Raw genomic sequence first — 21,811 nt, forward strand, 5'->3', positions numbered from 1 at the left:
AATAAAACCTTCATCGAATTTTAAGTGGATACAAACAAGTCAAAATTGAAGGTCAACTCTAGCTTGTGATGTTTTGGGTTGGAACAGTAGATGAACCAATTGAAGCCAATAAATTTTAAGTGGATACAAACAAGTCAAAATTGAAGGTCAACTAGCTTGTGATGTTTTGGGTTGGAACAGTAGATGAACCAATTGAAGCCAATACATTTTAATGCATAAGACGTGGACATGGCCGGAGGTTTTTACAATACTGTTTAATAGAAAAATGTTGCTCGGTACCTCTTTCCCATATTCATCATAAGCAAATTCAACACTCGTATACCAAAAACTGATAAACCAAGACTTGATAAATTTGTACTCATTTGAATGTATTTTCCTTGTAGATATTAAAACCGGTAATGAAATTACATATTATTTTAATATATTTGTTGTAATATATTTGCATTTTGTTGAGTGCTTAGTATCGAAGGGTTAAGACGCTATTACAATATGATGTAGCATATATGCATGGGCATTCATACCTGACAGTAATTGCCAATGTGAATGCAACAGAATGAGGCTTTGGACATTTGGTCATTAAGGAAATATATGCAGAGACAGGCTTATATTGTATGTATATTGTGGGTTATCACCATTAATCCTAAAATGGATGGGGCACAAAATCCTTATTACAAACATGAGAGTGTGTAACTTTGATGTAAATTTACCATAGAGAAAATTTACAGTGATGGCAGAAGCATTAAAATGTAGAGGGGGTTCGGGGATGGGTATATTTTGTTATAGTTTTACTGAGACTTCTTTTGCACGTGCGAAGCGGGCGAAAAATTTCAATTCAGACTATTTAAGCCTCAAATGAAGGTGTGTTTTGCTACTTAATGCACGCTAGTGTTTTGCAATTTTACCCTATTTGGGCCAAAAATGTGGCATTTTTTTATGCTAAAAAGATGGTGTTTTTAATGCTAAAAAGGAAGATGCAGAGGGCAATTATTGCTTTATTTTTCTTCTATTTTCATTTTCAGGGGTTTTTTTACTCGATATTTTGCACATATGCTTACTATCAAGAGCTTTTAAAACATGCCCCATCCACAAAAGTGTAAAGGGTTTTGAGAAAATCATCAATACACATAGAACTTTATATTTACGAACAAGTAAACCTGCAAATTTGTGTCTCAACCCCATAAGCTCAGTTGGTAAAGCTCCAGACTTTGGTACAATTTCATGTTTTCAAAAGCACTTGATAGTAAGCACATATGCTAACTATCAAGTTTTTACGGTATATGACATCATTAGCATTTAAGTTTTCTTACCAAATATCAACTATTTATATACATCTGTTTTTGGAACCTCTTATCTGAAACCATGTCCATATAAAAAAAATCATAATCTTCCCTGCTAAACCAAACCTTCTCTCTTGTAGTTTTTAGGAACATAATTTTCTGTGATATTTTATCCGATCATACAATAGGCATATCAAATGAATTTTGTATGATCGGATAAAATATCGCAGAAAATTATGGAAAAATGAAAATGGAAATACAAAAAACACTTCATTATCATTTGATCAGATGATCATTGAGTAGGGACAATGATCCAAGATGCACAGTTGCCAAGGTCACAGCTTAACCACCCAATTCTATTATTATTAAAGTAACTTCCCATCTATTTGTTTTCGTTTTGTTTGTTTTTTACTTTATACTTTACGAAAAAAGTTATAACATAAATAAGTGCACATTCATTGTACGATTCCTAACATGAGGACTGTTTCGGCAACATACAAAATAATAGTTGAGCTAAATCAAAACGCTGTAAGTTTCATCAATGCGTACATTTGTGCATAATTTTGAGCAATACTGAAGACATGGGAATAATATGAAAATAATCACGCAAAAATACAAAATTCCCAACGTGCATTACCAAAGTAGATTCTAAGCCGAGATAATTAGATTGAATTGCAAAATGATAAATGGAATATTTAAATGTGATCAAAAAAACATAGTAAACCATGCAGTCTTGTGAGATTATTATCTTCCTAGCAAAATGCAATTTACAATATTGCTAAAAAACAAAACTGTTCTCATTTTTCTCTATTCTTTTAAACAATTTGTTGTTTTCGTTTTCCCTGATTGCTTTAGGGCATGTTGTTTGATTCTGTAGACATGCATGTACTTCTCATCAGGCATAGAGGTTTTTGATCATAACAACATGGAAATGCAACGATCATGTCACGTTTCTCCTCCATGCAGCTACTTTATTTGTAATTAGCAATGCTCGCAATGTCGTTATGGTCCACAATACGGTGACACTTTTCGAGCGCTATCAATTTTAGAGCCTTATCTCAGGTCGGTGTATGGTCAAAGAATAACCACTGACCTCAAATAAGGCAATTATATTGCGAAGACAGACCAAATATTCATAAAAATATTGCAAAATGGCCAGCCCTATATCAGAAAGTAACACAGACCTACTAGATATAGAGATTATACAAATTAACCCCATGAGAACTACCTGCTGATTGGTCAAAATGAATATATTGTTCAATTTTGAACCAATCAAGGGGATTATTAATAAGATCAAATGCAAGTTTGACCATAAATAGTTGAAAGCCTATTCATAATTGGCCATTGAAATGAGCATTTCAAGTTATCAACCAATCAGAAATGCTGTAAGATGACCAGTAGTATCTAGGGGTTAAGATATTGGTTTGGAATAAAGTATTTCACATAATCATGATAATATAACAGCTCTATATCAAAGACACAATCAAGTGTGTGGTGTATGTCTGTGTAAGGTGTAAGAGATGGTGCTGTTATTAGCAAAAATATTGTATTGTATTATAGTCCAATATCTTGGAAAAATATTTCTAGCGATAAGGCAATGTAAACACCATTTTGCTACGGTTATTCTTTACAAAAGCCTTAATTCTGATAGACTCCTTATCATATCAAAGAATATGTGTTCAAGTACAGCTGTGTTACTCTGCATATGATAATATATTACCAGTTTATTTGTTACTATGACATGCCATAATTATATAGGCCTATGGATACACAAAAGTCCACCGCTACACATTTCTGCAACTGCTGAAATATTTTTCTCCGGGATTTTGTATATACTTTTGCTATCTTCTCACATTGAATGGAAAGCAGCAAAATCAAAAAGAAAAGAAAACATTTTAAAGACCTAAAGACTCTTTCTACCTTTTAGGATCTCAATAATTATCAGTGCTATAATCAGTATAGGAAAAAGACTGCATTGTCAAATGCATAAACATGATAAAAGCAGTAAAATCTTTTTCTCTCTCTCTCGTTTATAGACAATATACTTTTGAGTATCTTATTATTTTCCGATTTCACTAAAGTAAAAACAACACCAATGATCAAATTTCAAAACAAACATAAACATCTTATTTTTACAGCCAATTTTGACAGAAAACGGTTGTTTTGTAAAAAACAAGAAATAACAAGTGCACTAAAAGGAGAAACTTGATAACTCACGTAAGCCTCACCTCACACGAGCTGTGTTTTATTCTTTGTGTGATGCTCCATCATTCTCAAACAGTGTCAGACAGGAGTGGGGCAACATGTAGATATAGTTTGATCAGCTCGTAATCGGCGGGCCTTAAAACATCACAGATTAATATCAATATTTTATTTTGAGAATTGTCTTGTGGCACCTCACCAGAAGAATCGCTAATTATTAATTGAAGTCCTATATTCTAGTGTCTTCTTGTTTAGCACAAAAGATATAGACCAGTCAGATCAACTATAGGGCCTATCACTCTAAACTCCAGTCTACTTTTCGGCGTAGTGTGTGGCAAAACTCCTGCAGATTACGAGCTGATCAAACTATAATATTATCTGTATCTGGTACAAGTGCTCTGTAGTCATACTAGTGAATTTCCCAGGTGAAGAAAATACAGTAAATGTTATACCTGTGTTCACAAGCCAGAGAGCTCATTTTTCTCTCCAAGCTTTGAGGCCAGATTCTTTCCTCAGGTGGGTTCTCCATGTGCACCTCTGTCATGCATGTATTCACAGCCCAAAATGCTCTTTTTCACAGCATTGGGGTCAGACTCCTCCCCTGTAGGGGAAGGTGGGGCATAACGGAACACTTAACTTTGAGGATGCTCTGTGACGTCACCATAAGTAATATGACTGTAAAAATTATATGTTCAGTTGAAGTTTGTATTTACCTTTAATATACCATTAACCAATATAACTTGAATCTTACAATTTTTATAAAAATGAAGAAATATTTTCAACAAAAAAAACCCGTTTTGCCCCACTATCGGGCAAACGGAACCCCTATGGGGCAAAACGGCACCCTGGGTGTAAACTTATATCAGTTGTGCCATCAGTAGGCCCTAGGCCTAGTTAGGCCCTATATGTTGGCCTATATTCAGTTACATTATTAAGTGGGCCTACCATCTCTGTGGAGTGAGTGGTTAACTTCTTATAGGCCTAGTAGGCCTATAATATGTATGACCAATATTTGATCAGAAAGAAATATTCAGTAGGCCTACCATCTCTGTGGAGTAAGTGGTTAAATTTTAATCATTAATTCTATCTGTAGGTCTAGTTATATGTCTATGTTTCAGCGAAGTGTTTACCATGTTCGAGTAGGCCCCTAGATAACGCCTACATTTCCTTGAGTGAAGACAAGTTATGTCCAATTGGGGCAAAAGCGGAACCCATCTGTGGGACAAAAGCGCCGGGGCAAACGGAACCCTGTTCCGTTATGCCCCACACCTAGGGTTCCGTTTTGCCCCATACCCGATTTTTTAGAAATAGATTGCATGCATAATACATCAGTAGCATATAGGCCATGCACTTAATACAGCTCATGGCTAGTACCTTCGTGTTTACAATATACACAATTATTTGGGAATCCGATATTAATGAAGTAAAATTTCAGCGCATTAAACATCTACATATCTTACACCAGACGGATAGTAATTTTTTGACTCGATCTTGCTCAAATGTCAGTGGATTGTTTCAGATAAACTTTTTGTTGTAAATCCTCGTAGCCATACTTGTGTTCCTCAATATAATTTGCATAGACGGCAGTATTGCGAAGGCCTATTTTTCCAGGTGGTTCCGTTTTGCCCCGGGGGTCCGTTATGCCCCACCTTCCCCTAATGCCAGTATGTGGAGGTTTGTCCACACCTCCTGCTCAGCAAGTCTGTTTTCCAAGCAAATGCTGCAATGGCATCCTAAAAATTCACTTACTTGTGTAGCAATTACGTAATAAACCTTGGGTCAATTGTTTAACACAGTGGCAACACCAGGGTTTGAACCCTCAACCTTGTTATGTGATCATGAGCCAAAGCCCACATATAATTGCACTATATCCTCAAATGCACAGTTACATAGTAAGATATGGGTGAGAAAGACACTCAATTTTGGACTAATGTTTCCTCAGGTTATCAATTACTGAATGACTGATAACATTGGATGACTGAACTGAATTCATTCACTTTCACTTAACTTGAGGAATCCATAACAGGAAGCAGCAGAGTGTCTTCCTTGGAGCACCGGAAAGCGGCAAGGGGTCTTTGTTCATTTGCCCCATTTAGGTTTCGCAAGTTAATCACATTGAAAAAGCACTTACTCGGCTTGACCAACCTATTCTCTCACACAGTGGGCTTTCGGTGCATAGGCAGCTTTCATCTGTAGTTTCTTAGGCTAGGTTACGAGCTAAGTATTTAAGACTAAAAAGAAGCCTCAGAGCAGTCAGGGACTCTTGCTATAGCTTTGATCACTTTACTGCAGCAACACATCTGGCTTTAGAGTGAAGAAAACATTTCACCAGAACTCTATAACTAAGGCCAGTGATACATGGAAATGTTATAAGAGAAAAGAAGAATATAGTTCCGTCTGACAGTGCTGCGGTGCTCCACAAAAATACGGGACTTCTTCAAATACTGTAAACATTGTTGATAACAATGGCCTGCCCTCACATTGATATCATGAAATTTGCTACAGATGTTCAAAAATGCAGGATCTGTGTGGTATTTTCACAGCATTTACAGAACAGTTCGGTTAAATGGTGGGGCGTTTATTAGAGGGGCGTAAATTAGAGAGTATATCAGTTGTAATTGACAATATAATACTCCCACACCCCAAAAAACAAATCTTGCTTTATACAGATCTATATAGCTTTGCACAAATTAAGCTCATTATCTTTGCTTGATCCTAACGATTAATTCTTACATCACACTTGAAATAATGCCAATTTCTTCCTACAGATTCAAACATTCTTTCAAGTTTGGAAGACACACATGCCAAAATAGTGGCTGCAAATATGACCAATTTAACATGACAACAGTGCATTGTGTATGCGTCCTCATTTTGCCGGCAGGGGAGTATACACATGCATGTTATATGAGCAAAACAGTAATATCTGGAGTAGCATTAACAATTTAGCCAGATTGATAATAGACTTAAGGTTGGTCTTAACCCTGGAATTACTTTGGGGCCTCATAACTGCTGCATTGTTGGTCTAAAGTATATAAAAGTATACATATTTAGAATATTTACAATTTATCTGTGATGTCAAATTTGGGCCAAAATGCTCATTTTTGGCCCAAAATCCCCCAAACAGTTTTTTTTTTTATTACTTTTTTTTTTTTTTTTAAACTAGACAAAAATATCTAGGAGCCATTTTTTAATTTTTTGTGATTTTAACCAACTTTGAGAAATTTGCACCAAAAATGGTCATAAAAAGGCTGATTTTTGCCCAAATATGAAAAAAAATTTGGTGAAGTTGGTCAAAATTCAAAAAATAAAAAAAACAGCTCCTAGATATTTTTATCTAGTTCTTAAAAATGAATAATAAAAACAATTTTGGCCCAAGAATTTTTTTGTTACGTATAACGAAAAAGAGGTGGGCCAAAAAAAGGTTTTTTGGTATTTTGGGCCAAAAATGAGCATTTTGTCCCAAATTTGACATCACAAATAAATTGATCAAGTCTTTGCCGTTCTAAATATGTGTACTTTTATATACTTTAGACCAACAATTTAGCAGTTATAAGGCCCGAAAGTTTCCATAATTCCAGGGTTAAGACCAACCTTAAATGACGCAGACTACCTTACATAAACAATCCACCGGCAAGAACTGAGGTGCATAATGAATAAGGTCCAGTTTCTATTTACTGCAAGCAACTTTATCCTGTGTCATCACATAATCCATTTTCAAGGAAAGTCAGCCTTATTTTAAAAAAACCATTTGATATGTAATAAAAATGCACGTAAGCACTATTACACAGAGATTTTATTATGATCGTATTGAACCAGTGTGTTTGCAGGTGTTTTTAAATACAATCAGCGGCACATTCAGCAGCGGATTCATGTGGTGTAGGTACCTGCCCCCTCCCCATTTTGACTCAATAACATGTGGGTGAGGAAAGAAAGCCGGACATTTTTTCATGAGTGCCCCCCCCCAAAAAAAACCACCTGGATTGTCCCCGAATACTATTGTTGGGATGTATTGACGACATGACTCTTACTTGTGATATATTTTTGCTGAACCATGAAATGGTATCAGCCTATAAGAGTGAATGTTACTAGCTTACTTACTAGCTTACTTACTAGCTTACTTACTAGCTTACTAGCTTACTAACTAACCATTTGGTCTGAAATGGACATATCTTTAAATGCCACGAAGGTATGACCCCATGAGTGGTGTCATATGAAAGAGGAAAACATAAAGAATATAATAGAAATATTTCCAAACGTCGGAGGTCATCCAGAGGTCACAGGGGTCAAAAAAGGTAATTTTAACCGAAAATGCTCCGATTGAGCTTAAACTTAAATGCAATGATCCTTATGACATTCTAAACATGTTTAAAACATTTAAAAATTTATTTAAGGTCATTAAGGGGTCATAAAGGGGTCAAAGGTCAAGGTTCTCAAAATGCTCCAATTGAGCTGAAATTTAAATGCAGTGATCCTTATGACATTCTAAACATTTAAAAAATATTTTAAGATTCATTTCAGGTCATTAAGGGGTCATAAAGGGGTCAAAGGTCAAGTTTTCCAAAATGCTCCAATTGAGCTGAAATTTGAACGCAATGATCCTTATGACATACTAAACATGTTGAAAATATTTTAAAATTCATTTAAGGTCATTAAGGGGCACTAAAGGGGTCAAATGTCAAGTTTTCAAAATGCTTCAATTGAGCTGAAATTTAAATGCAATGATCCTTGTGACATTCTTAACATGTTTTAAATATTTTAAAATTCACTTAAGGTCATTAAGGGGGTCATACAGAGGTCAAAAGTCAAGTTTTCAAAATGCCAGCTTCTCACGATCAAGGTATATTAAAACGGCAATTAATGAAACAGTCTTATTAAAATTAATACTATCCTGCACAGTATTGCTGCTTGATCAGATCGTCACAGTCATCCGCCTAACTTACCTTGTGCCCTTGCAAAGGGCACAGTTGCTCTAGTTTATTTTATATTCTTTACTTTTCCTCTTTCATTAACACCACTCGGGCGGTCATACCTTCGTAGCATTTCGAGATTATGTCCATTACAGACTCCTGGTGACAGTGGTATAGGCCTACCACAATATACTGCCGAAGCCACATGGTTCAGCTATGGTGCGGTTATCGCTCTAGTTTCAACAGGTGTTATTCAATTTTCTCCATGAAACTGAGAGTTTACTCTAAGCTCTCACTCAAGTTCATATCTTTGTACAGGGGGGCCGGCCAAGATTGACTGAATTTTGACGTCGTCATTGGTTTTACACGTAAACACAAAAATGTCTCAAATAATTCCAAAAGTGTATGCATGTTATCAAGCACTATTTTATCAGTCTAAATCCGTTGAGGTTCGACAATGAACCTCATTGTAAGTACTGTTTTTTTTGAATTTTTGTATGAATAACGCATTTATATGTTACGATATATACTGAAAATTCACCGACGTATATCAATGCGACTTTTGTGGTGTAATGGTTAAGAGTCTCGCCTCCCATGCAGAGGGTCCCGAGATCGATTCCCTCACCCGGCAATGATTAAAAAATTTTCTTCTTTTTTTTTCTTTGAATCTAAAATTATTTATTTTCATGTGAAAATGTATACATTGCACTGGAAATATATTTTGTGCATTTTTTTTTTTTTCTGTAATGGGGCCAATAGAGCTAAAAAGCATCTTGGCTCGAAAAAAAATAATTAAGTCCCAACGTGCAGGCAGTGTTGCCGTCATATTGTCTGTTTTGTTTACGCTTTTGGCTGTTGCCACATTGAATAATGTCGTCCACCGTCGTCTGTCTTTGTATGAATTAATTTGCGAGGTAACCTCTATTCAAACTAACCTCTATTCACAAAATTCACAAGCCTAAAACCATCAAGAAAATCATAGCACTCAGTAACACATTTGACACTCTCCGAGTTGAATCCATCAAGTCAGCAAAAAGCTATAGTCCTGAAACTGGGTCCGCCAGAAGACCTTTAACCAGTTCATATTTTACCAATCCATATTGTTATGATCTTAAGGTGATACCTAAGGGCCGACTTATTTTTAATAAAATCTCTATCCATTAAACCATTGGCAATCCCTTAAAGCAATGAGCTATTCCACTTGAAATCCATACACCCCCTATGAAAGACATGACCTTAATCTCCCACACATGGAGTGCAAATTTTAAATGGAGTTACCATAATGGGTGACTCCATTTGAAATCTACACCCCCTATGTGGGAGATTAAGGTTATGTCATCCACAGGGGGTGTATGGATTTCAACTTGAATTGCCCAATCACCGTGCAGCAATCCCATTACCAATACCGTCATACCAATCCAATTCTCACTAACCTTGGAATTCTCGGCAGCGTAGACCCACCACAGATCAATCGAAATTAAAATCTTAATAACCCTGACCAGTTTTTACGCTCATCGCCTCTGGCTAGGCATTACGCAAAGGCGTATCATCATTCCTAAGCATTTTTGTACCCCAAAAGTAGAAATTTTCGCAGAACATTAATTTTCACGCTCCTCTGAAAATAAAAATGTGTGAATATATTCTTATATGCGTAGTGCTATGTATGAAAACTCAAAATTACGAATTAAAAAATAAGCAAAGTAATTCAAAATAGGAAAAACGTGAAATATTACACGTGCAAAAATAAGCACTTTACAGTATTTGTAATTTTCAGTTCTCACTTCACACAGTCAATTCAGTAAATATCGCTTGATAAAAGAAACCATAGTTATTCCTTTCAAAAATATAAAAATAACATTTCCAAGGATTTTGTCATTTTTTAGAGCCAGCTATTTTTCTTTTAAGTTGGGACAATTTGATTCACGTTTTTATCTTTAGATTAAATTATTTTCAGAAACAATAAAAACAAAAAATGCAAAACCTCATTTTATTGGTTTGACTATATAGGTAGAAATTCCCAATACAGTCTGCAGTCTGATAAATCAAGGACTTCACTTCCCTAAATCAAGGACTTTGCTCTTCTCCATACAAATAACCAATAAAAATGTATTTTCAGCAATTATTATTAATTTACTGTTTTTTTGTCCAATGTTAAATATATCAAGAACGTAACGCATGTACACACACCTCTACTCGTATTGCGTGCCAACCGGGAACATTCAAACCAGGGGACATCGAATATAGTTTTCATCAAACTGGGGACAATTGCTACCATTTAGAAAATGTTTTCAGCCAATCAGGGACAGCACCCTCTCCCTGTATGGTGTCCCCAGTTATAATGACATCATTTGAGGATTGCTGGACACAGGGTAGCATAAGCCAAATGCTCAGTGCCAAAATTTCTGAAATTTTTCGAAAATTTGGGGGTGGGACTTTATTCAAAGGTGGGACTATACTTCAATAGAGGATGTCCCCACAAAGAAGGTCCCTGATCATAAAATTACAAATTCACAGCCACACACCAACATATTTTTGTAAATGAGGACCTACAACTTTCTTGTCTAAACGAGGACCTTGCACACTCTACGCTAAACTCTAAACCGTGCACCCTTTTGACTTTTTCCTATCCAACCAAGACCAGATTTTAGTTTTTACACCCGTAAACAAGACATGGTCTTATAATATGCATTTTACATTGTTTGCAATATGCTGGTAGGGAACCATGGACATCCTCGGTTATCAGCATAAAACAAGACATGGTCTTATATATGCATTGTTTGCAATATGCTGGTAGGGAACCATGGACAATATTGGACATCCTCAGTTATCAGCGTAAACAAGACATGGTCTTATATGCATTGTTTGCAATATGCTGGTAGGGAACCATGGACATCCTCAGTTATCAGCGTAAACAAGACATGGTCTTCATGCATTGTTTGCAATATGCTGGTAGGGAACCATGGACATCCTTGATTATCAACATAAACAAGACATGGTCTTATGCATTACAAGTTTGCAATATGCTGGTAGGGAACCATGGACATCCTCAGTTATCAGCGTAAACAAGACATGGTCTTCATGCATTGTTTGCAATATGCTGGTAGGGAACCATGGACATCCTCAGTTATCAACGTAAACAAGACATGGTCTTATGCATTGTTTGCAATATGCTGGTTGGGAACCATGGATGTCCTCGGATATCAACGTAAACAAGGCATGGTCTTATATGTATTGTTTGCAATATGCTGGTAGGGAACTGTGGATATTCTTGGTTATCAAGCTATCTTTAGGGATATGAAACATTTGTAACTCCTTACACACCCCTGCACACCATACACACATACAACATTTAACTAGTACATACTGTTTAGCATGGAATCGTGATCTGAGTATCGCCTGCTGTAGATCCAATATCGGCTTCTCTCTAGATGGTGAGTCAACCATGATGAACTGTTTACCACTGCTGCTTCCAGATATAATCACATACAATAAATCCGCTTACTATAATCCAATGACACCACCAGCGCAAAAAATTGTTGCCAATTGTGTTTCTAGAATGTGTAGATCCTGTTCTAAATCCGTATGGTAAGAAAAATTACCGTTTTTTAAAATACAAAAATATGACACTCGCCAAAAAACAATCTTGTCTTATGATATAAGACACCATACATGAAACATCAGTCCATAAAATATGTATTATAGCACAAAATCACGCTCTATGTCTGTATTGTCAAAATCAATAAATCTCGTTGCATGTAAAGTGGGCTAGAAGTCAGTTATCTGTGCAAGATTCAATTACATATCTTGCATGAAAACAAATCTTGACGTATAATTATGTTATCACGACGGTACATGTCTCTGATTTTATATACACAGAATCAATCCAAATATATGTTCAGTGTTCACACCAAATACATACACTTGGTATTTTCTAGAATAGTCGCCTCTTTAATTCCGTACATTTATCGCATGTGACAAGACGATCCCCTCGTAAATGTTATGTTGTTGCAGCCAATAAAAACATCCAGTATATTTATAAATACGTATGTCATTACAGCGATATCCGTATGAATCTTGGCATAACGCGATTCACCAGCCACTACACTGTTGCGTCATTACCCCTGAACACAACCGAGCCCGGTCTATATATTGTTCTAAATATATATATCCAGAAAGATAGATGCACCTACATCCACAGTAACCAAAAAATTCACAAAATCAAACAATCGCAAAGACAGTCATAAATTCAATCCTATAATACATCAAAGTTATAGCAATTTGAGAATAAAATTTCTGGCGGTATTCCTTGATGTTATTCAGAATATTGACATAAAAGAAACACCTTTTAAAAGGTTGTATCCACAGTAAACACCGCAATTATTCCAGTTCTTCTGTATGATCCAGATAAAGATGAGCTTGTTGATTAGATGGTGTCTTACAGTACCTGTCTACACACAATACCTATGTTCTAGCAGTACCCATACATTTATATCACAACAGTGTCGTGCTTTTATTTAGAGCAATGACGCATCACTTGAAAAAACCATTTCAATCCATTTCTGCCACTGAATAACCTCATCAATAATTTCCTCCTCCCCTGAAGTAGAAGCTTAAATCAAAATCGGATGTGCTTTTACTACCACCACACCGTCCAGCAGCACAAATCTACCGCTATTGTATGCATACGATTCCCACAGCACAGTGTAACTCCACACTATTTAGAATACCAACACACCACCATTTGATTTTAATAATATTCTCCCATTACCAGCTAGCACACAACTGCTTGTCTTGTGTGATGTGTGTATATACGAGCCCGTTATCTTCTACTGAGTCAAGCCTCCCTGTGATTATACACAGTGTATGTACGCCAGCCGGTGAGTTCAGTTTGAGAGTGAATGAATGTCGAAGGAGGCCAGCTAGCATCTACCAATTCAATGGACTAATCATTCATTCACCTGAGTTGACAACAACATAGATATCCTTGTATCCGATGAGTAAACAAATTTCACCACTACTCCATTATCAATCCAAAATCATAATACTGTCACACCGGTCAATAATTAATATATAACTTATCTGATCCTGCGTCGAAGTACAATTACTAATTTGGATCGCAGAATTTATTTCTTCTATTGATGCTACAGCAAAGTAAAATTCATTTTTTCCGAACAAAATTGGTTAAAATTCACCTTTTTCATCAAAAATTCAAATTAGTCACAATACTGGGAAAGCAATTTACTTCTTCTTCTATTGATGCTACAGCAAAGTAAAATTCACTTTTTCCAAACAAAATTTGTTACAAATCTCCTTTTTCACCAAAAATTAGTCACAATACTGGGAAAGCAATTTACTTCTTCTTCTATTGATGCTACAGCAAAGTAAAATTCATTTTTTCCAAACAAAATTTGTTACAAATCTCCTTTCTCACCAAAAATTAGTCACAATACTGGGAAAGCAATTTACTTCTTCTTCTATTGATGCTACAGCAAAGTAAAATTCATTTTTTCCAAACAAAATTGGTAACAAATCTCCTTTCTCACCAAACATTAGTCACAATACTGGGAAAGCAATTGACTTCTGTTGATGCTACAGCAAAGTAAAATTCACTTTTTCCAAACAAAATTGGTTAAAATTCACCTTTTTCATTAAAAATTAGTCACAATACTAGGAAAGCAAACAGCAACAGTTCATTCAGTTGTGAAACTGACTGTATACTATAAATATACCAGAATTCCTGTCTTCAATCGGTGGCGATGCAATCACCTAACAACATGGGTGAAACTTGATCACTACTAAAATAGGTAAAAAATGATAAAACGGCAGAGAAATGGTAGATGGTAGGCGCCTATAGCCAATTTCATTTGCACAATGCAGTATATAGCTCCTCAATCATATGATGTTACAACACCATTACTCACAGTCATATAGCGACATAGAATGTCAAATTTCACTCCATTGCTGGAAAATAATCAACTCATAATAATAAATTAATATACCAGTTGTATTTTGACAGTAATAAATAATGTATAGCTTATATTTGATCCAAGTTTGGCTACTACAAAAATTATGCAGAATTACAGCATGTCACGTCTGATGACAACGCTTTAGCGACAATTTCGCTAGTCCCCAATTTGATGAGAGCATTCGTGGAGTAGGGCATCGATGAAGTTTGTCTAGCTATTAAGTTCCGACTACAGCTGATGGTTGTCGAGCTGAGTGCTTTTCAATTGCATAAATCTAATGTTCCAACAATATATTTCTATCATCCGTGTTGCCTTTACATTAATGATATATATAGCCAGGGTTTATGCTTTGAAATTTCAAACTAGTCAGACTGATACCAGTCTGTAATATCACTCTCTCTCTTTTCTATAATAGCTCTAGTTGGGGTCGCCGACTTGGGTGTTTCCCTGTTCAGACGATATAATTCTCATCACCGCCCGCACTCAAATGAAAGATAAAATTGATATAGATTACATCGGTGGAAAATGCCAACTGGTTTAGGCCGTTATCACAAATTGGTAGCCAGCCATTATCATGCTCTCTCTATTGCCTCTCTAGATAGTCAACCATAGAGCTGCATATAGAAGTCAAGTGCTTTCATTTGCATCAGTGTTCTGACCATATCCTTGTCCTCGGTGATGTTATATACTAGATAGATTGCAATTTGTAGATAGCATATATAAAGAACTTCACCAACTGGTCTAGGTTGTAATATCACTTTAATATTATCCCTGTTATTACAGTCTCTCATTCATATGAATGAAGAGCGTGTAGCCTATACAATATGGCTACAGCAGGTCATTATTCCCTTGCTCTATTAATACCACTATAGTATTGTAGCTGGCTCCTAATGCAATTTTAACCCCACAGCAGCTTGAGAATATTTCCTTCCCAACATCCATAAGTCCAGCATCTCTAGTATTACCAACAGAATAATTGTGTATTATTGTGAAAATCTCGAATGGTTACAATATACAGGATCTGTGAAAAAATTATGCGTACTACTAGGAAAGGGTGAATTCTCCAATTGGTATGCCAAAAATTGCTTCCCCCATCCTGTCCATACTATTACGAAGAAATTTTTGCCCCCTCCTTTTTGATGGACCAAAACTTCATCTTCATCAAAAAGACCATCTATCCGCAAGTCACATTGTGGGGAACCCAATTTGAAAACCTTAAAAAAATTGTTTAATCATATCAGGGCAGGGTGTGGGAGGCCATGGCCAGCCCAATTTTTGTTTATTTTTTTTTTCTTTATAGCTTTATTCCAATTTTGGGGCATATTTGTATTTTGGCCTCCGCACAATTTGATGGCTGCCCCACATTGTTCAACTTTGCTACGGCCCTAAATCATATGCGATGCGAGTGCAATGAGCAGGAAATTTGAATACCGTAAACGTTCGCCTAATGGCGCACATGGGCTCCTTTGCCTTGGGGTAAGTTTCATGTGAAAATAGAGAGCTCCTTCCTCTGAAATCCCAACAAGAATTAAGGTTCCGTGCCCTTATTTGCTGGTGGGAATTTTACGGGAGGGCACTTTTAAGTTTTGCCTAAAATTTCACTTATATCAAAGGAGCCCATAGCGCCATTAGGTGAATGTTTACGGTATTTGACTTTAAGCATATCAAAATGGTGCCCCCTCCCCTTTGGCCTGCAAAAACAATCTTTGCCTCCCCCTATAATTCAACCCCAAGAGGTACACATAATTATTGCACCACCCCTAATTCAATTCTGTTTATTTTTCATGATTGATGACCATCATTATGAAATAAGATAGCAAAGTTGTCTGACAAAGATCGCTAACTGATCTACATCACAATTCATGCAAAGCACCCTGGGAAGGGTTAATTTTTGCTGTATTTTAAGTATCATTGCCAGATGTTGGGGGTATCAATATGTGACCTATCACATAATACACCTATGACACTTGTCTGTATCCAAAAATGAAATTCCAGATTTGGTAACCAAGTTACACAGCTGCTGACGAAATAAATTTATAAAAGAATACCTTGAACCCTCACCACTAAAATAGTGATGTAGGCTGTAAGAAAGTACTGTTTTGGTTCTGGTCCGGAGTATCTTCATTAATTGATGAGGGAAGGAGGGTTTTTTTTTTTCAGTGGTTTCAAAGATCTTAAAAAATAAATTTAATTTTTAGAATCTTTGGTAGTTTTCAGTCTTTTCCAACAGTGCTTGAGGAAAGGAGGAGCTAGCAGGAGGCCCCTTTTCATTCTTTTTCAAATGTGAGATTCAGAGGGATAAACCCCTAGAGTAGGCCCTACCACAAAAAGACTTGGAAATGATCTTTGTTCTCTAAGAAACTTACTCATATGTATATGTTTAAAGTTGTCCTAAAACATTACATTTGTTGAAAAATCTATTTTTTTAAATCTGACAAATTCTGGAAATTGAGACAGGAGGGGACGAGAACCAAAACATTATTTTTTTGGCCTTAGGTGAATACTGCATGAATATAGGCTATAGGTCTTAGTGTACAAATTCTTTATTACTTTCATGACTTTTTCCTGTAAATATTCATTCCATGTGACATTACATGTTGATGATACAGGCTGGATTGTTCAAATGAAAATTTCAACAACAAATAAGGTACAAATAACATCATCAAAAACAGGCAAAACCATAGAAACAAATGGGCGATTCTGAATTTTTCTTACATTATAAAATTTAATAAAATATATGCTATTAGATTTAGCAATTTATATCAAATTAACTGTGTGGCTCTAAAATTAGTCGATTATTTTTTCAGCTTCAGCAAATTCATTTGCAGACAATATTATCAACTAAATCGAAGCAATTATGAAAATGCCTAGCAGATTTTCAAGGAAATTAACATTTACAAATTTGGAGTGCACAATATCAAAATCAGTGAACATTTTATTGACACCACATATATTACATGTAGGGATATTCCAAATGAAATCCAATCACCCCCTATGGAAGACATGATCTTAATATTATCCACACAGGGAGTTTGAATTTCAAATGGGGTTCTTCTATTAGTGTCTCCCTCATATGTAAGAGTATTATTGCACTGTGTACAGACAAGCTGTACTTGTGTTTAATTCTGGAACCTAGAGTAGATGAGTGTATTTTTACCTGAATGGGTGATTCCATTTGAAATCTACACCCCCTATGTGGGAGATTAAGGCCATGTCTTCAATCAGAGGAGGCTTAAAGGCATTCCTACAATGCACTATGATTGGGAAATTTGATCAATATAACCTAATTTTAAAGGCAAAGTCCCCATTGCCACACACACAAAAGGGTAATTTTACAACTGCAGCCAACAAGCTAATAGTTGAGACTTAGGACTGATATTTGATTTTCTTACAGGAAACATTCATATTGTCCCACTGCATTAATTTTATTCCTAAGTCTCGATGTTATGAATGTTAAATAATAGGATGAAAACACCAGATATTTGCACACAATTCCAATGCAAGGCATGATCAACTGTACCACATGTGTACAAAAGCCAGACATACAAGGTCAGAAACCCCATTGGGTTGTGGGAATGTCTTTAAACATCCTCTGGTCTTCAATAGGGGGTGTATGGATTTCAACTAGAATTGCCAAAGCTACTGATACGATTATTTATAACAGTGTTTCATGAGAGAAGGGTGAAAGGTTCACAAACTGGCCAGGAGGCAAGATTGATCATCAGTCTGGAACCAACCATTGATGACATGACTGTGCTTTATTTTTCCTACTAAAGTATTTCATTTTTCAAAATTCGTAGGGAGCTGAGATTCAGGATTTTAAATATCCACAAATGTATCACTTATTGTAGTTTCATAGAAATAAAACGTCTGGATTTTAAGAGAAATTAAGTTCTTCACAAATAATGGCTTATTGGGTAATAGTAAAATAATGTCCCATGAAATAAAGTCCTTTTTATATATAATAAACGTTTCATTAACTGGATGTCAACCTGCGACATCCCGATTTAATATATTTTCATCCACAGCCCATTGTTTACACGCCTCTATAATAAGTTGTTTATGTTTGAGACTACACATTAATGTAGCTTTTAACCTGTAACCTATCTGAATAAAAAACAACTCTGTTTTACGGGTGGACGGACTTGCCAAGTAGAGTTGGTCTGTATTTATTTCTCTCTGGAAGACCCAACAAAATCACAAAAGCTGAAAAAAAAATCACACTACCCCACAAGAAAGCTTGCATTGGAGCAAACCCCAAATTGAACGCTTTATAATTGGAGTGCAAGAGTACAGTGTCCAATTCACTACGGCAAAAAACATCGGGTTTTTTTTATTTTCGTACAGTTAAAAATATTCTTGAAAAAAAATTGAACTTACTCTATTTTCTTTACTTTTTAATACAAAAGTACATCCTAAAACCCTGTTTTTGATACTTGTTATCTAATGCCATTGATGGCTTTCCAAAATAAACATGCAAGTGTCATATAAAACGCTTGTATAGGAAAAGTCAAATGTATCATGGTGGCCCATATTCTTAACGCAGCTCATTTTTCATGAACGTGACATGCTTGTATATTGATAAGAAATATTATTCTTGTTAAACTTGTGTGATATAAATTGCTTGTACAAGAAAAAGCAAAAGTATAGGCCCTAATTGGTAGCCTGTTCATAATAATGCAATTTCAAATTAAAAAGCCAGCTTGCTTTTCATGTGCACGTGCTCGTGCTTTATAAAATTCTTGTAAAGCTTGAGCGATATGAATTGCTTGATTGGTGACCCTGGATTTTTAAATCAATTTAGTATCAGGCAGCTCTTTAACTATATTCAGTGTGTGGTATTATTGTTGCAGTATATGACTGCATAAACATTATACTGTACAACAAATGCTTGTATAAGAAAACTGCATCTAATTGGGGGGTCTTCAAGTTGAAATCCGTATAGAGGTTGTGCATATGACATATCATACCGTAAATATGGCGGACTACTCAAATGCACTCAATAAAAGCATGATTGCAATCTACCTCGACACTTCGTCTCACACACATAACAAATAATGCACTGCGCCATGATTACGGTGAAGGACACCGGTTCAAATCCCTTTGTTTGGAGCCAATCAATAATTTCATGCACAACCTCTATATGAAAGACATGACCTTAATTTTCCACACAGGCTGGGTGTAGATTTTAAAAGGAGTCACCCATTCAGGTAACCCTAGCCCTAGAACTCTGGCCATAGTATCCGTTTTTACTTCCACTAGGGCCAGAGGCACTTACATTGAAAAAATTGTTGGAGATGGTTGAACGCAACAGAACAAATAAATGATGAAAATTGACCTTTTCATTGTGTTCGTGGGTCACCGCAAGAGCTGTAAAATTCCATTTGAAAAAACATATTTTTCATATTTATGCACACTTTCCCTACCTATTTAAATGAACCTCAATATTGATCATCATATTGTACCCATTTGTGTTACCTTCAATTCGACGATCCCTGTTGATTTGCCGTGAAAACGCTTGCATTTACTTGGAGGGAATTGTTCGGTTCTTCCGTTATTAACATCATTGGCATCATTTGACCTTTCATGTGACTTTTTCCATTTGCAACAATCTTCCCTATAATTGAAGACCGAATTGAAAAGACTAGTTTGCGTATGACGTGACATGACGTCCTGTCAACCAGACCAAAAATGCCGTACTGCGCAGGTCAGTAACCAATCACGTCGCGCCTTTGCCCTGACGTCAGACGCAAACTAGTCTTTTTAATTCGGTCTTCAATTATACCATCATGCAACCGCATCTGACCTCGCCACATCCTCGTCGTCATGTCCATTTTACTTGTGGGGTGGATAAATGACGGAGTAGTGGACTAGAATATTAAATTAACATGAAACGTAAAACACCTGTATAAAACGAGAATAACTCACGCATGACCGACCGGCCGACCGCCCGTTGGAATAAAAAATACACGCTGGATTGTCTTGGAACTCCAAATGCTTTAGTTACAAACAGAGATTGCGCTAGTAAAAAATGCATTTCAGCCCCTGCCAAAGTTCATTTTCGGACTCCCCCGTAAGTAGAATAGTCCAGATTATCGTAACCTTTGACATTGCCAATATCACACAAATGTCGTCTATTTCATGCCGTAAAGATGTATGAGCAAGTTTCTGAAGAATATTGGTAAGTTTAAAGGCCAGATATCAGGCTAACGAATATGATCTGCATATATAGAAAGATCCGATCGTTGTCCGAACGTCAAAATTTGATAAATGTCAATGGTACAATTCTAAGCACATGAAAGTTGTGAGGTCATTTCTCAACACAATACCTGTCAGAGGATAATTTACATAGGCACAAAAGACCGTGTTCAACGTAGCGTTACTCAGCCAAACATGGCAGAGTAGGTCCCGGATGGTCGTACATGTTCCTATCTCCACAACGTTATACCTTTCCAAAAAGGAAAGAGATACAAAAGGCGAACGTCTAGGTAACCCCCATTTGTAATTAACACTCCCGAGTCCCTGTGTGGGAGAATATTAATGGTAATGTCTTCCATATGAGGTGTATGGATTTCAACTGGAATAGCCCAACTGGTGACCTACAATTCTTAAATTTCATCATCACTTAAATGCAACAAGAGGAATCAGTGGACCAAGACAGAACGATGCAACTTCATGAATTTGAATCATTTTTGGCTCGAGCTGCCGAACCTGTAAAATTCTAATAGAGGTTATCCACGTTACTCATGTGTGACTTCTAACAAAAGGTGCTGGTTCCGTAGTATTCCTCATTTAAACCAATTCAATGCACGACCTCAGACTTACTTGCATGACTTTAGCGGCTATTTTGAAACAGTCATGGTTGCACATGCAGGTACTTCTTTTGAAAATCCTAAACAAGGTATAGCAGTCGTTGATAGGATATGCACCTTATAGAACACGGATAACCTCTATTGTAAGATTACTTTGGTTAATATAAGCCCATATTTTTACCGATCTTATTGTGTGTGTGTCAGTGTGTAGTGTGCGAAAAAACAATATTTTACTGTGTTGCATGGAAAGTTTTTCTATGCAGACCCATGTCTAAGCATTTCTTGCACTCACAAAAATGAGTGTCTAATCATCCCCATGTAACCAAAATATCTGCAATGTGTCAGAATTCAAACACAAAACTTAAAAATTGGTGTTCAAGTGTAAAGCGTACAAGTCAATGGAAGTTGTCAGTTTTTGGTAATTTTCTTGAAATAGTCAATATATTAGTTGTGCTCATTTAGAAGGGCAATTCTTATTATGCATAAACTGATATATCATTGATTAATCTTTAGGTATTTAATATTTCTAAAAAGAAACTAGCGTTGAAAAAAGGAGTTTAATTGGCGACTCAAAAATAAAAAATAAAAAAATATATGCAGAAATATATTATGCATTCAAGCATCAGGGATAATGTAATATTAACTGA

At 36.1% G+C, this 21,811-nt stretch overlaps 1 protein-coding gene across 11 annotated transcripts in view; it reads right to left on the reverse strand.

Moving 5' to 3' along the window:
* LOC140162964 (3',5'-cyclic-AMP phosphodiesterase 4C-like) overlaps positions 1-21,811 on the reverse strand; it is a 573,837-nt gene that overhangs the window by 182,326 nt on the left and 369,700 nt on the right. For 5 of the 11 annotated variants that reach the window (XM_072187053.1, XM_072186953.1, XM_072186832.1 and 2 more), the window contains exon 1: positions 11,751-12,014. The exons of 5 other annotated variants lie outside the window; for them this stretch is intronic. The gene's annotated coding sequence lies outside the window, so the exon portion shown is untranslated. Of the gene's footprint in view, positions 1-11,750; positions 12,018-21,811 lie in introns of those variants that run through there. One more of the 11 variants, XM_072187000.1, reaches the window with a different exon arrangement.

This window comes from Amphiura filiformis, chromosome 1, assembly GCF_039555335.1.
Source record: "Amphiura filiformis chromosome 1, Afil_fr2py, whole genome shotgun sequence".
NCBI classification, from domain to species: Eukaryota; Metazoa; Echinodermata; class Ophiuroidea; order Amphilepidida; family Amphiuridae; genus Amphiura; species Amphiura filiformis.